The sequence below is a fragment of the Pipistrellus hanaki genome (genome assembly GCF_964339955.1).
Source record: "Pipistrellus hanaki genome assembly, chromosome: 11".
In the NCBI taxonomy this organism is placed as follows: domain Eukaryota; kingdom Metazoa; phylum Chordata; class Mammalia; order Chiroptera; family Vespertilionidae; genus Pipistrellus; species Pipistrellus hanaki.
The window spans coordinates 58,173,125-58,188,616 of record NC_140513.1 but is presented as its reverse complement, the minus strand read 5'-3'; the positions used below and the strand labels follow the sequence as shown (position 1 = coordinate 58,188,616).

General features: G+C 41.8%; 1 protein-coding gene across 15 annotated transcripts in view; it reads left to right on the top strand.

Annotated features, from left to right (window-relative positions):
* ELAVL2 (ELAV like RNA binding protein 2) overlaps positions 1–15,492 on the top strand; it is a 159,735-nt gene that overhangs the window by 11,320 nt on the left and 132,923 nt on the right. For 5 of the 15 annotated variants that reach the window (XM_084898108.1, XM_084898102.1, XM_084898121.1 and 2 more), the window contains exon 1: positions 12,049–12,882. The exons of 1 other annotated variant lie outside the window; for it this stretch is intronic. The gene's annotated coding sequence lies outside the window, so the exon portion shown is untranslated. Of the gene's footprint in view, positions 1–12,043; positions 12,883–13,947; positions 14,079–15,492 lie in introns of those variants that run through there. 9 more of the 15 variants (XM_084898120.1, XM_084898101.1, XM_084898116.1 and 6 more) reach the window with 8 other exon arrangements.

Here is a 15,492-nt window from a genome sequence, read left to right as displayed (position 1 = left end):
CATTTTATGAGATCCTCCAGAAACTGTGGGGAAGGGTATAATAGGGGGGAAAATGATTAATTAAATGAAATAAAGAATGTCCCTTGGCTATAATATAGACAGTAAGTAAAGGGCATTGTTGATGCCCATATGTTTAAGTAATATTAGGCAATTCTAATTGCATAGGAGAGTTACATCTGATATTTAATTCTAAGAAACTGGTAAAGCAATTTCTGAAACTTTTCTCATTTTGCTCTGTTACATTTATTTTTCCTATTTTTAAAGCTCAAGATTTGTTTTTGTAAGTGAATACTTACTTTATCTTTATAAACTGTAAAGCTCCAGGGCTACTAATCTGCCCTCTTTCTAAATCTAAGTTGTCTTTTAAGAGGTCACTGGTCCTCACCCACCTGGTGGCTCCAGGGCTGCAGCTTGAGCTCATGATTTAGAAAGGTTTTTCTCCCCCAACACAAAACTGCCCGGTTTTCTGATATATAAAACAGAATGTGTGTTAAGAATTTTTACAACTGAATAATGCAGAAAGCATAAATAAAATAAAAAAAGTAACCATAAGTCCAACTGTCATTACACTTTAATAGCCGCTGCATAATGTTCTAGTTAAGATCCATTGCAGGATGTTTAATACCGTCCACAACGTTTCATGGAAATCTTTATGCCGTTAAAATGTAAATATGTTCTACCTGTTTTAACACTTCACTATATGATTATGGGGAAGTCTTGTCTGAAAATTAAAATTTACAAAAGCTAAATAATTAAATTTCCTCAAACCCCAGATAATATAATGTGGAGGCTAGGCTCGCCTAGGACATCTTAGATGGTATTTCTCAAAATCCTACTGTATTTGAGCTGATCATTTTTTAAAGAAGCAAATCATTGAACAATCGTTTTTCTCGCTTCCATTTGTCAACAAGAAAGAGCATGGCAAGACACGAGTAAAAAAAAAAAAAAAATCAATGGAAAAAATATCTTCTGGTGAGAATTTAAAAAGCTTGTTAATTATACCTATTTTGCTTGTGCTTTGTTTCTCTTGCAAGTGTTAGGTCATCTTGAGTTTCTTTAGAATTTTACATCTAGAAAGTACTTTAGAGGTCATCTAATAAATAGTGGTTAAGGTTTTGGGCCCTAGAAATGGACTACTTGGGGTAAAGGTCCTGCTCTGTCCATTTCTAGTTGTACGGTCTTGGGTAAATTACTTAACTTCCTCGGATTCCTCATCTTTAAAACGATAGCATTGTTGTGAGGGTTAAATGATTTAATGCATGTAAAGCACTAAAATGCTGCCGAGTACCTAGTACATATTCAATACTTGTTACCCATTATCATTAATATGACTAATCCAGTTATCTCCTGGGGAATCAGGAGGTTTAGTCACAGTGACTTGCTGAAAGAACCAGCTGATTTGTGGGAGAAATAACACCAGGACTCACATCTCCTTTCTCCAGGCCTAGGAGCCTCACTCAGCTCAGGGCCATAATGTGTCCTTTGCTAGCAGTTTTAAAGCCACCTTAGGCACAACGGGGTTTTAGATCCATCCATAGCTAAGCTCAATGCAGCCTGATCAGCCCTGGATCCTGGTTTCACTTCCTCAGAGCTTAGGGGGCTTTTTGGCTCCAGAGTGCTATGTGTTCAGAACCCTGATACTTTTTGGCCATAAAACACTTTCATTAGTGTCAGTGTGAACCCCTCCTCTATACCTGTCAGTCTGTCTCCATCTCTATTTATCCCCTGACCTTGCCACCTCATTCTAAGGGGTCTCAGTGTTTTAGACAGAAAGCTCCCTTCACCCTCCTTCTGTCTTGATTCCGATTCCTATCTCTGAGTCTTTCCCTGCTTGGCATGTCCAAAATTTACACTTGTCAATGGATATATCCTCATGCCATAATTTTATGCCAGCACTTTTCTCTGCTGGCTCTCAAAGCCCTCCGTGATGAGACTCTACTATACCTACCCAACCTGAGAGCCTATGGCTTTCTAGGACTTTCCTCCATTACAGTGGGCCTGGTCTCCCCAAAGTTTTGCAGTTTTCATCTCTGAACCCCATTTCATTTGCTCTGAACATACATACACACACACACACACACACACACACACACAAACACACACACATATATCAAATACTTATATAAATGTATTTTAAAGCTAGGAACTAAACCACCATAATATACATTAATATTTTCTTCTTTTATAAAGACCATGTAAAGAGGCTCAAATTTTCAAGCATCCTTTTGATATGATTAAGATGGAGACCCACCTCCCTTTTAGTATTCATTTTACATCTAGGAAATATTAGTATTCTAGAAAACATCAGTGCTCCATGAGTTAAATAATGAGCACTGACAGAAAAGAAAGGCTTTTCTTTTTATTGTCTGCACAAAGAATCTAGAAATATCAGCAAGAGGGGGAAAAAAAAAAAAAAAGGAACTTCACAGTAAATTGTGTCAAAATAATTCAAGGAAATGTCTATTTGTTACTCAAACAGCTTAAACAGTCTGTAACACCATTCATTTATATTACATCTTCCAACCCATGTTTACAAAAACTGACATTTCAAACTACCATATCCTCTAATATGTCATATCAGAATAACAGTGGCCAAAGGAATAGAACATTACTTCTGTTAGACATTATTCTCAGCCTTAAAATGCACATGAGTGTACTCATTCAGAGAAAGAGATTTTCTGTTTGGTCACATCGACATGGGGGGTTAACGGGCTTGGGGTGAAATGGCAATCAACAGCTCTGGCTCTTCTGGGTGATGTATGTATGTTTCTTCTTGGTGCTACTTATACTTCCTCATACCAGTCTGGCAGTCACATGACTGGGTGGATCAATCTTACCAATTACAAGATGCATTTAGGATATAGAATTTTAAAATAAAGGTTCACTCTTTTATCCGTTTTCTTTTTTTTTCCAGTCCACATCTGTAGCTGCAGCTATGTTAATCCATTCGTATTCTTTGATATTGTGTGTTTTACAAAGTCAAGTGGATATTATGTTTCCATTTTGTTTCAAAATAAACAAACAAACAAAAACTGTTATAAAAAGTGTATTCTCCTGTGCCCTTTTATACAGTCTACTTCTATATTCCACTGGATATTTATTTTGATAGATTTTTCAGGCACAGACAACCACAGAAATAGAAAATTGGAGAGGAAAGTACTGTTAGCCTATGTAAATGAAATAAATATAATAGCCTATAACAATGTAGGTAGAGTTAGGGAATGAGCCTGGGGAGAGGTGAGTGATAAGGAGATTGAAATAGATTTCTTTTAAGGCCATAAAGAAAGAGTGATTTAAAATATCTGGCCTTAGAGTTAATACACAATTGTAAATAAGATTGTATAGATATGTATAAAAATGAATAATAAAAGTTTCTTTTGGCATAAAGTCAAGATGTTTTCATTTGATTAGACACTGATGGTATATATTTGACTCAACTTGATTTGAGCAAGTAATTAACTGAATTATAACCTATACTTAATGCCAAACACTAAAATTTTGAGACTAACTAAAGTAACAATGGCTATAATTAATGCCAAAGAGAATAACACATTGCAAAAAGACTGATATTAGATGTTCTCTAATCCTATTAATCTTACAAATGTTACCTTAATTCCTAACGCCACTGTTATGCTCCTGAAAATGAGAAATCATTTATGTCCTTCCTTATCTCCTGGATTTAAATGATATGTAAAAGTGCATTGAGCTTTTTCTGATAAAAGGGACTATAAAACCGAAAGTGTTTTTATTATCATATCAATCAAATGGGATCTCAGTCTAAGTTGCTTTTTGAAGACCCACAACTCTTTATGGGTGACTCATGAAATTGTATTGGGAAATATATTGAAGCCACATAACAGGGTAGACAGAAAATTTTATGCTACTCCGGGCCTTTTAAACTAGGTTACAATTATTATAGAAATGTGAAAAGATATTTATCAGGTAGGATGTCAACAAGGGCAAATGACAACATTTAAGAGACAACACATAAAATCAGAAATTGGCTTCATCAAATAAATGTGCTAAGTCATCATTTTTGTTCTCATAATCCTAGTTACCATGTATCTACTGCATCCTCTATCCCAGGAAGTTTGATTATTTTATACTCACTCTACATTTATTTGTAATGTGATTTTAAATTAATCATTATCACCATCTTATAGATCAGGAAATCAAGACTTATAAAGAGGTAATTTGTCTAAGGCCCCACAGTGATGGAGTCAGATTCAAATCTGGAGTAAAGACCTAAGCTCCTAACAATTTGTAAAACTGTAGCTCCTAGTAGAATCATTCTATAGTTTCTGTTTAAAGGACTAATTTTTGACAAGCTACACTATTAAAAAACTTAATAAAGAGATTTTGTACAAAACCTTAAAAAGATAAATAACAAAATCCAGACACATTGTGAAGATGTGTTATACAACATGTTAATTTGAGTTGAACTGCCTACATTTTCCTTTTACTAGGATTTCCTAAAAAAAAAAAAAGTAATCTGATTTCCTTTAGGCATTTAGTCTCTAACCTAATTGTATTATTCTGGTACCTGATAGTCACTCAAAAGATGCTTGAGTCAAACTGGAATAGATCTTCTGTCAAAGATCAGAAATAAATATTTAGAAATAGGAGCTAATTATGTATGTATCCTTCACTTGACCCTCACCTGAAGATAAGTACATAATGAGTAGCCTGATTTTTCTTTTGGTAATAGAATTATAATCAGTTTTAAACAAAACTATTATAACTTTTAGATATTTCCAAGGCTTCCAATATACATAATAGAGAGACTGTTTGCCTTATAAATCTATTAGCTCATTTCTAAAGAATAAATAATGGAAAATTCTTTTAAAAATAAAATTGCATTTTTGGATTTTTTCTTTTTCATCACTCATAATGAATTGCTATGCCTTTAGAAATCAAATATGTCATTTGTGATAAAAATTAGACAGGAGTGATTTTTAGAATAAATTCATGGTAAAATTTTCTTCCTGTTCAATAATGAAACTTTTATTTTTAAAATTATCTTTTAGCTTTGAAATATAATTTCAATTCATAAAATTCTTTTCAGATTTCAAACCTAGTGAGAGTTCATCTTTTAAGCCTTATGCAAATTCTTATTATATAAAAGTCCTACCTATTTTGATAAAGAATAATTCAAACTGTCCATTGAATGCAGAGTTTCAATTTAATTAAGGAAAACAAAAGTAAAAATTATAGCTTGAGAGACTCATTAAACTGGCAATTCAAAATTGCTTTGAGCATTTGTAACAGGTAGGAAAACATCTGATTATCTGAAGATAATAGTATAATAATGCCTCAAAGGCTACAATTCACAAAAGCAATACTTCTTCAATGCTTGTATAGTAGCCACGATTTAAACCAATATGAAAAAAAATTATGAAAAGTGGTGGTATGAAAGGGAAAAGTTAACTTACATAAAAATAAACTTCTCTTGTTTAAAGAATACATATAGCACTCATTCATCCATACACTTGAATTAAAAAAAAAGCAAACACAACAGTTCTGTATTACAAGATATGAAGGATTTTTGCATCAAGTATTCAACATAAGAGTGTTTGAGATGTCATGACTTATATTTGTCTACCTCCCTATGAATAATCAGATGACAACTTCAAAATTTAAATGAATTGTTTTGTACTAAATCTCTGTAGTTTAATAACTACTGAAACGAAGACTAGCATCTTAAATTTCCCCTCATCACTTTTCCTGGCAAACTCATTTCTAATTCTTTCTCATCCCACTGTGATTTGAGCAGCCTTTATATTGTCAATTAAGTGCACTCTGACATCGATCAAAGTTTTGGGGTTAAACAAAGTAAAAACTGATTGATTTTCTAAAGCTGCATTAACTATGTGTTATCATCAGAAGGAACCTTTTTAGAAATGTTGCTGAAACTTAAAATATAAGTGCTGTTGTGGAAAAATGGAATGCCTCCTTCTCATACTTCGGCACTCTCATAATCGTACACCAGTGAATTTACAATCTACTCAGCTACGAACAAAACAAGGTCCTTAGTGCATCAAGGTCACTGGCTCTACTCTGATCATGGTACATTTAAAACTTTTTGTGAAACATTTATTCAAATAATGCATAGAATTTCATGCCTCCTATTCATAAAAGCAGACCAGAGTGTGATAAAAAGCGTGTCACCACAACCAGGTGGTGTCAGAATACACACCTGGAATGTGTTGTTCCCGGAATTAGCCCACAGTAATTGGCTGGGGGAAAGGGTGGGGGGGTGATATAGGACTAATTCCCATAAGCAGCTGAGCAGATCCTTTTCTGTGGTTAACAGCTTCTTAGGTTATTTCTAAAACCACCCTGCAGTCACTCTGGTGGCTCTCTCACTTCCACACACAAGGTCAAGTTAACCTCTAGTTGTTGGTAACTCCTCTGTATCTGGTTGGTCTGACACAAAAGGGAAAACTTGAGAGTCCATTCGGGATCTGCTTCTAATGCTGTAGTAGAGAGCTTTCTGCAGCCCATGCTCTGAAAAAGACAGAATTCTGTGTTCCAGGAAATTAGTTTAAACTGTTCCTTCATTCCTTCTTACCCCCAAACTTCACACAACTTTATCCTTATCAGGTATTTTATATATATATCCTTATCAGGTATTATATATATATATGCAGCACAGCCATGACTTGGAATCATGACCAAAATGATATGTCCCTTTGCTACTCCTCCTTCCAGCTTCCCATCCCCAAGTAATTTTTTTTTTAAACTGGTGGGCTTTTTCTCTCCCTGCTCCACGCCCCCATTTAAAAAGAAAAAAAGAAAAAAGGAAAAGTATCCCATCCCAGGTGCCCCCTCTCCCACCTGCCAAAAGCATTTTAATGAGAGTTTACTTTAGCGGGCTGGGAGCAGGCTGCCGCTGCCTCTGCCACCTGAATTTCAATTTCTTCATTTACAGCCCAGATAAAACAGAATGGAGCGGGATCCGGGCTGCTCCCTACATTGGGCCGGCCTTATCAAGCGTGAAGTTTGGCGCATTGCAAACCTATTCAAGTGATTATCTGTGGAGGACCTCTCGAGCCATCTCCATCTCTGCAGCGCGCTGATAAGACAGCGGCTCCTCCAGCCGCCCTGTCTCCCAGGGCCTCGGTCTCCTTCCGACACAAACCCCGCCTTTGTCCCCGTGCCCCCGCGCGGACACCAGCTCCGTGGGGCAAGGGTTTGATCTAAACACACGTGGGGGGTGGGAGGGAGTGTGAGAGCCGAGGAGGAAGGAAAGAAGAGGGGGAGGGAGGAGGGAAAGGTTAGAGTGCGGAGGGGGTGGGGGCAGGGCAGTGGATAGCTCTGATGGACTGGCCGCCCAGCCCGGCTTCATTATTTCAAATTAGACGTGCATCGCACACAAGTGGAAACATACATCTCCGATAGAAGCCAGAGCCTCGAGGAGCATCATCGGAAGCAGGAGAACCGTTTCTTCCCAGGTCCGGAGGAGAGGGGCAGCGAAACCGCCGCCACCCGCTGAGACCGATGATGGTTTCCTTTAACTTCGGAAAAGGGCTGTTTTTAATCCCGTGAATTCATGTTGCATGAGACGTATGGGCTCTGGGAGGAAGGACGCGCGGGGCAGGCGGTGAGCATCCCTGAACGCACCGGACACAAAGCCCCGATTTGTCCTCTCGCCTCCAGCGTGTCTTGGCCTCACCTGGCCGCCTGCGCCGCCCTTGGAAGCTCAGGAGAGACGCGAGTAGTTTATCCGGCTAAAAGTTACTGCGGAGGAAAAGAAATCCGAGGACTTTTTTTTTTTTTTTTTTTTTGAGCTTTTGTGCATAAATGATCCGGCGACCCGAAGCTGAAAAAATATTTTCTGAGACGCCCTGGGGCACGTGCAAGGGATCTTAGTCTGAGTCCCTGCAGGCAAATCACCTGCAGGAGCATGAACCTCAACCTCATACACATTGTGCCCCGAGGAAAAAAAAAAAAAAAGGAAAAAAAGGTGTGTGGGAGTTTGGAGGTGGGGGACAATATAATCTGGTGGCAGAGATTTACCGCGTCACCAGATTGCATTTTTAAAAACCTTTCAATAAACAATTCACGTGCCTTTATGCGCACACAGTGACCTCAGGATGTAGGGGGAATTCTCCCGGAATCTGCTCCTATGAGTCCTTTCTCTCAACCAGGAGTTTAAGGAGGAAATGCAAAGGGAAAGTAAAGTTATGCCTGTGATCCTGCTCACTGCCGCCCCCGGGGCCCTGTCCCCGTTGGAAAGTGTTTGCAATAGAAAGGGTCTTTCACAAAATAGTCTGGGAGGTCACTCACCTTCTGATAAAAGGCTCGGCCCCTTCGCCAGGAGGCGGTGGGAGCCCGGAGAAGCGTGGGGGAGGGGAGCGAGGGGGAGAGGATAGGCGTTTCTGTTGCGATTCTCGCTGGGAATTTGAGGACTTCAGCAGACTTTTGGATGACTACCTGGACTTGCATTTATTTGGCCTGACCGCTGTGGTGACCGGCAGACTCAGCAGGGCCAGGAAGGGGGTGTGTGGCAAGGGGACAGTGGAGGGGGTGCAGCGAGCTCCGGGCTCTTACCCTCCTGGCGGTTTGTCACGATGGCCAGGACCTAACAAAAGCCAGCCCGATTCAAAACAAACGTGTGTCCTCTAAGGAGAACAGCCTTGTCCTTAAAGTCTGTGGAATGAATCCTTCCCAGGAATTTCAGTCTCCGCGTCTCCAGGGAGGGGCAGAAAACACACTCAGACTGGGCCAACCTCTGCTCAGGAGCTGCTAGTCTCTGTCCATGGTGCTAATTCCTGCTCTAGTCCCTGGCCTGGTTTTGCCACGTTCTGCTTAAACTCACATTGCTGTCAATTTTCTCCAAAACTTTTTTCTGTTATCTAAACTGTGGAAGGAAACTTGGCATACTTCTTTAAGAATAATAAAAGCGTAATCATCAAGCTATATAATATCTATATTTCTCACACACAGGCATAAAACTGCCATGTTTCCAACAATATGAGCCACAGAGAGCCCAACAAACAGCCCAACAGAATAACACTAAGTATTTTTATTAACCTGAAAGGGCATAATGTTTGGAATTATTGCCCTAAGACAAACATTGTAAAGTCATTTAAATGGCTTCTCTGTTTTACTTTATTTTTTAAAAGTTACAATAGTGGTTTACAGTGCCCTTTATCATAAAAAGCTAAAAGCACCACACACACACACACACACACTAATATAAGGAGGTTATTTATCTTAAAAGACACTACCCACAATACTTTATTAGTATATCTGTAATTGGCTTTTTCCTTATAAAGAAACTTTGTAAAATTACTGAACTTATACATTTTCAGCTTTGAGAACCATTCTTTCGGCAACTTTCTCCATGGCAAACTTTTTCTCCGAGCTTCAGTGGCTCTCTAGCTCTTGCCCTTCTCTGCTACAGTTTAACCCCAACGACTTTGAAAAGATATCAGAGCTAACATGACAAACATAACTGAAATGTCTTTTAAGTGCTTTTCTAATGCAAAGTCTGAATGAATAGGGTTTGATTACAATGGCTTAATGTGGGGTGTGATATGTACACATTGTTTTTATTAATTGCAAAATAGAATGTTAATATTTCAGGCTATGACAACATGAATTCAAAGTGAAATCTACAGCCAAATAGCATTTGGATTAAAGTGGCTGTGCTCAGTTTTTATTGTTAAAAGTTGAAAAAAACAACAACAACACATGTTACTTATGGCATATCTATCCATTTAAAAAAGTTTTTAAACTTAAAGATATTTTTAGTATCTTAAATATTAATTATATTTTTCTACAGAAAAAAAAACACTGAAAATTACAACATTTTGAAAAATATTAGCTCTTCTGCCCAAAGTGATAAAAGCATAGACAATGAGTCTGCAGAATTTAGCATTTTGTATTTAAAAACTTTTTTGTTTTTATGCATTTTGTTTTGTGCATTTGAATGGACAAGTTTACTACTTCCCATGTAATGTAATTAACTACATAACAAGCATACTAGATTTTCATCACCCCACACCACACCCAGCTTTTCATATCTACCTCCCCAGTCCTTTTGGAAACATATCATTATGATTTACAAATCCTTCTTATGAACACAAACATGCACTGAAAAATTAAACTAAGTATTAGTTTCCACCCAGTTGGTACACAGTTATGTAACTGTAAGTTAATGGTAAATATTCTCTTCAAAGTGCTAAGAATATTGCATGAACACATGCAACTAATTCAACATTTTCCCCCAACATTAATTTAAGAGCATGTTAACAAGGAGAAAAGGCAAGTCACTTCATAGATAAGTCTGACTGAACAGTGCTATTTGTTTACCCAAATTGTATTTCTCTGTATTGAGCTGGAGCGAGGGGATGGGTTGAAAGAGGATAACAACAAACCCAATCTTCCGACTGTGTGCTCACACAGTGAGTATTCTAGGCAAGGCAAAGCACTTCCTCTCCCACTGACTCCATCTCTTTAAACTGCTTTTCTTCTTCTCCTGAGCTTTACCAAGGTCTAGAGAATAGTTTTAAGTTGAAATTAGGAACACAAGCCTGATGTTATATAAAAAGTGTGGAAGGGGTGGGGGCAGGGATTAAAGCCTGGTAATAAATGCTAATTATAAGAAAAACACAGACTCAGGCCTTCTTTTCCAACCTCCAGTTATTATCATGCAAAGTAACACAACTCAGACACACTCTACCGCCTCTTTGGGAGAGAAGCAGGTCTTCTGTCCTTTACCATTAATCATTTACCAATAGTACTACTCAAGGACACTCTCAAGAAATCCTGATTACTTCACCCCTCCCTTTCTAGTCATTTTGCTTTGTGACTATCTGTCCCTCTTTCCTCCATCCCACCCCACCCTCCTGCAGTCTCTCTTACCTGGGACTCCTCTTTCCGGCATTTTCAAAGGTAGTGACTATTAGTAAATAAACAGGTAAAGGAATTTCTTTTAGAAAAGGCTTGAGCTCCTAGAGATGATATGTTACTACATTGCATAAGTAACATAAGTTCTTTCTAGGAAGTTGGAGCTATCTATCCTTCAAGATTGAAAGGAGAAATTCAAGCTGGAAAAGAACCCAGGTCAAGTGAATAGTGTCTTTACTTATACATCAAGTTGCTCCTGAGGACCACACTTTCAGTTGGAGGAAGAAATAAATGCCATGGGAAAAACACACAGTCTTTCAGCTCCCCAAATATCATTATAATATGGGGTCTAATAAAGTAGTCTTCATCTATACAGCAGAAGCGTTGAAAGCACTGGGTCTTCTGGTTAAACTTTTTAATCCCCAGAGGGAAGAAACTAGATAAAGGCACCAGTATCTTGACTGTCAGCAATACATGTGTGGTCCAAGAAGTGTACTGCCAACAAATGAAGAGGCAAGCCTTGTTCTCATTTTATATACAGCTGCTCTTTTTGAGAGTCATCACACACTTCCAAGTGAAGGACCTTAGCTCAGTCCCTCTTTCCCTGCGCTGGATGCTTATCCTCCACTTTTCTATTCCAATATGAAGTGAAAGCTAATCCAAGTCGTGCAGCTTTATTTAAAAGCATTTCTGACTCCATCCTTATCCTAAAAAGGATATATATATATATATATAATCACGAGAGCTGTAATATGCATATCTTAAAATTGAGAAAGACATAACAATCACTAATATCCAATACAAAATACTGGAACACAAATAGAAAAAAGAAAAGAAAAAAAAGCATGCGGGCAAGGAATGGATGTACCTTCATCCCTTTCACTCAGATCAAAGAGAGGGAGCTCTCCAGGACTCATACATACCGGACAGAGTTTAAATGCTAATACAGAAACGTGCCACACAGGACGAGGCAAAGGGACACGAGCCTTTCGGAAGCAGAGAGATTGAGGAGGAAAAGGAGGAGACCGCGCCACCTCGCAAACTCTGCTAGTACAGTTCCAACACTCCCCACACTGGCGTCCCTCTCTCCATCTCCCCTTTTTTTTTGCTCCTTGCATTTCCCTTCGCCGCCAGCGTTGAGTGTGTACCGCCCCGCGCAACTCACCTTGAAACGGGACTCCATTGAGCTCCGGAGAGTGACACAAGGCCTCAGCCAATCCCGTCCCGGAGCTGCGCCCGGGCCGCCTCCATAGGAGCGCGCGGGCCAATCAGAGCCCCGGGGAGAGGAAGCAAGTTGCGTTGTGGCGCGAGGCGGCGTATACTTCCGCGCGTGCCGCCCGGGCCGGGAGCCTGGCGGAGCAGCTGCACAGGCGGCGGTGCGGAGGCAGAGCAGGGCTGGGTGATCCGGTGCTATAAATCTGCGGCCGGTCCACCGCCCTCTCCAGGCGTCCTCCCCCGCGATCTCCGTCCTCAGTTAGAGATGCAGCAGCTCACTCCTGTAGCGACCTACTAAGAAAGCAAGCCAGGAGAAAGAACATCGTCTTTTTTTCTTTTCTTTTCTTTTCTTTCTTTTCTTTTTTTTTTTTTTTGAAAAAAAAAACAACACAAAACGTTCTTTCGTCTCTTTGTTCCTTCGTTTTTGTTTTTGTTTTTTTTCCCCCCTTGCCCCTTGTTTTGTTTCGTTGAGCGGCAATAGGAGGGTAGTCTCTCCGTCTTTTTTAAACTCTCTTTTTAAGTTTTCCCTCCCCTTTCATACATTTTTTTTTTCTTCCTTCCTTCTTGTTCTTCTTCGCCATTTCTTTTAGCGTTGGACTTTTTGGGGTCGAAAGCATTTCTTTTCTTTTCTTTTTTTTTTTTTTTTGATTCGCTTCTTTTAAGCCGAGCACAGTTTTTAGGTCTCGTGCTGTCTTAAGAGAACTATCCAGCAGCAGCTTCTTGCTCATCCTTATTGGGAGAACTGCACCGTTACTTTAAAAAACAAAACAAAAAACCACACACATAACACAAAAACCTTAAGGGAGAAAGGTAAGTTTCGGTTTGGTTTCTTTAATCATTAGTTGCAGCGATGCGCTGGCAAAACCCAGAAAAACCTGTAAGTGAGCGGAATCCAAGAATTATGAAGTTAATTGCACATGTTTGTCTCCTTTTCCAAGCGAGTGGCTCTGCCTTTCTAATTCTAGAGAGCTAGACTCGAAAGAAGGTGGATGCATGCTTGACGTACTGAATATTTGCAGATGCCAATGGTAAATGTGGCCGGGGTCGGTTGAGCCAGGGGGGGTTGCAATGGAAGTCTAGATGGGGAGTGAGCCTGGGGATTGAGGTTGGAAGTTCATTTTCGTGGGAAGACAGGGATCGCTTGGGTTATTGGGGGGGAAGAGGAGGGGGAATGCATGCCTCTACTTTTCGCAAAGCAACCGGGGGACTGGAAGAGGCTTAAGTGCCCGTTGAGGATCATTAGAAGCCTGGACTTGCAGATTAGACACCAGCGAGCACCCCAGACTTAATTGCATTAACCCGATCGCGTGTGCCGGGGAGATGGGATTATACCGGGTGGCACTGAGATGCCGAACCTGGCAGCGAGTTGTAGTTGGCTGAAAGAAAGTCCACGCCGCCTTGGGGCTGGGGCTGGGGCTGGGGCGGGTGGAAGCTGTCAAAACTCGTCGTGGCTTAGGTGTGCGGGCTCGAATGCACGGGCGCCCGTGGCCGGTGGCTCGGTCGTGGAAGAAGGTATAGCTCCTTGGGGGCCGGATGCTTCAGCCCGGGGCCCGGTACGAGATTCCCTTTGTTCAGAAAAGAGTAAATAAGATCCTCGGAGCTGTGTCTGTGCAGCGGCGGCTGCCTGCCGGGGGAGCCTCGCAGCGGCGGGCGCGGGGAAGTGCCTCGCAAGCCCTGTCCTTGGTCCTACGCGGCTGGCTTCGCCTTTGGGGCGCGGGGTGGGGGGGACCCCATCGAGCTTGGGGGGGGGGGGGGGGGGCTTCGCAGCCACCTCCTCGGGAGCCAGCTCGGCTTAGGTAGGTAGCTCTCCTCTCCTTCCTCCCCGCGCACCCCCGCCCTTCCTCCAAGAGCTATTGTTAAACGGACGCCGCCGGGAGGAAGATGGTCGGGGACGGGAGATGCCGGGGAAGACACATGGCTGCGTTTGAACTTGCGTGATTTCCCCGGGTGTGGGAGCAGCCGGCCGGCTTCCTCCTAGCAGACGGGGTCCTCCGGGGGAGAGAGAGGTGGGCCGGGGGAGAATGCTCTGCTCGCGGGGCGGGGAGGGAGGGCGGAGGGGATGGGTGGTGGCGGCTGCAGCCGGCGAGGCGCAGCCTTTGCCTGAGCGAAGTTTAAATAATTGGCACGAGGGAGGGTGGGGGAGCGTGTGCGTGAGGGCGCCCGTGTGGGGTGCTCCGGAGGAAGGGGCCGGGGGAAAGGTGGTACAAAGCCGGCTGGGATTATTTATTATTTATTATTTATTTATTTATTTTTAGCTGCTCTCCTCCCCACCCACCCCTCCAGGGTCGAAAAGCCAAGGCTCGGCCAGCCTACTCTAGGCTCCTCCACTCCAGGGGGGGCGGGGGCCGAGGGGTCTGGGATGGAAAGGTGGCAGTGCCCACCGTCTGGAGCTCCACGGCGAGCCGAACCTCGAGTGGCCATTGTTGCTTAATGTATGCCCAGCACGTTGCTACCTCGTGCCCACCTATGTGGCACGTCTGTAAAGAATTAGCACGAGAGCTATACAACTGTGGCAAATTGGAGGTTGGATTATGTTCCCCCGTTTTTTCCATTTTTTTTCAAGTGTGGGTGAGCGAAACGGATGGGGGAGACTGGGTATTTTCCCTGGTAATTACCAGCTGGCTGGATGGTGGCAGAGAAGAGTGAGAGACATAGTCAATCATTTTAGTGTCTACTCTCTTAACCCTGCTGCACCAGGATGGGTGTCTGTACTTTTCTCCCCAAAAAGGCACCGGTTCTCTCTCTCCCCTCCCCTATGCAGGCACACAAACTGATTCTAACCCTTCAGTCCTTCCCCACACTCCTATGGATGATGCTCCTCTCTGGATGTTGGGAGTGGGAGGGAGATGGAGGTGTTTAATTTTTTTAGGCCTACACTGCAATCAAAAAAAAAAAAAAATGTAGGCTTAAAGTGGGGGAGGGGACAAAGCAGACAATAGTAACCAAAGGAATTTTCCTAATTGGAAATCAGCTTTTAAAGGTCAGGGAAATGGTGTGCCTGTTTGGGGGTGAGAGGGTGGGGGTGGGGGTGGGGGAATGGAAGGGTTGGGAATCTGGTCTCCTAAGGCTTCCTTGGTAAAATGGCTTCTTAAGTGGGGCATCTAACACATTTCTCAGCGTCTGAACAAGTAAGTGCGCAAAACCCGAAAAGGTTGAGTGTGTAAAAGTTGCCTTTTGGGGGATTTAAAAAAAAAAAAAATTAACCGTCTCTCTTCGTTACTGCTGTCATCCCCTGAGTCTGGCTTACACCTGGCACTGCTCGATCCCGTTCTCTCCTTTAACCAAGTGCGTGGGCACCCCACTTTGTAAAGCTTCCTGTTCTGGAGTTTTCCACCAGGACGCAGTTTGCAGGCAGAAGCCTTTTGGAAGAGAGAGGTTTCCTGTAACTCCAAGAAGTCAGCTTTAGGAAGTAGGGCGTAG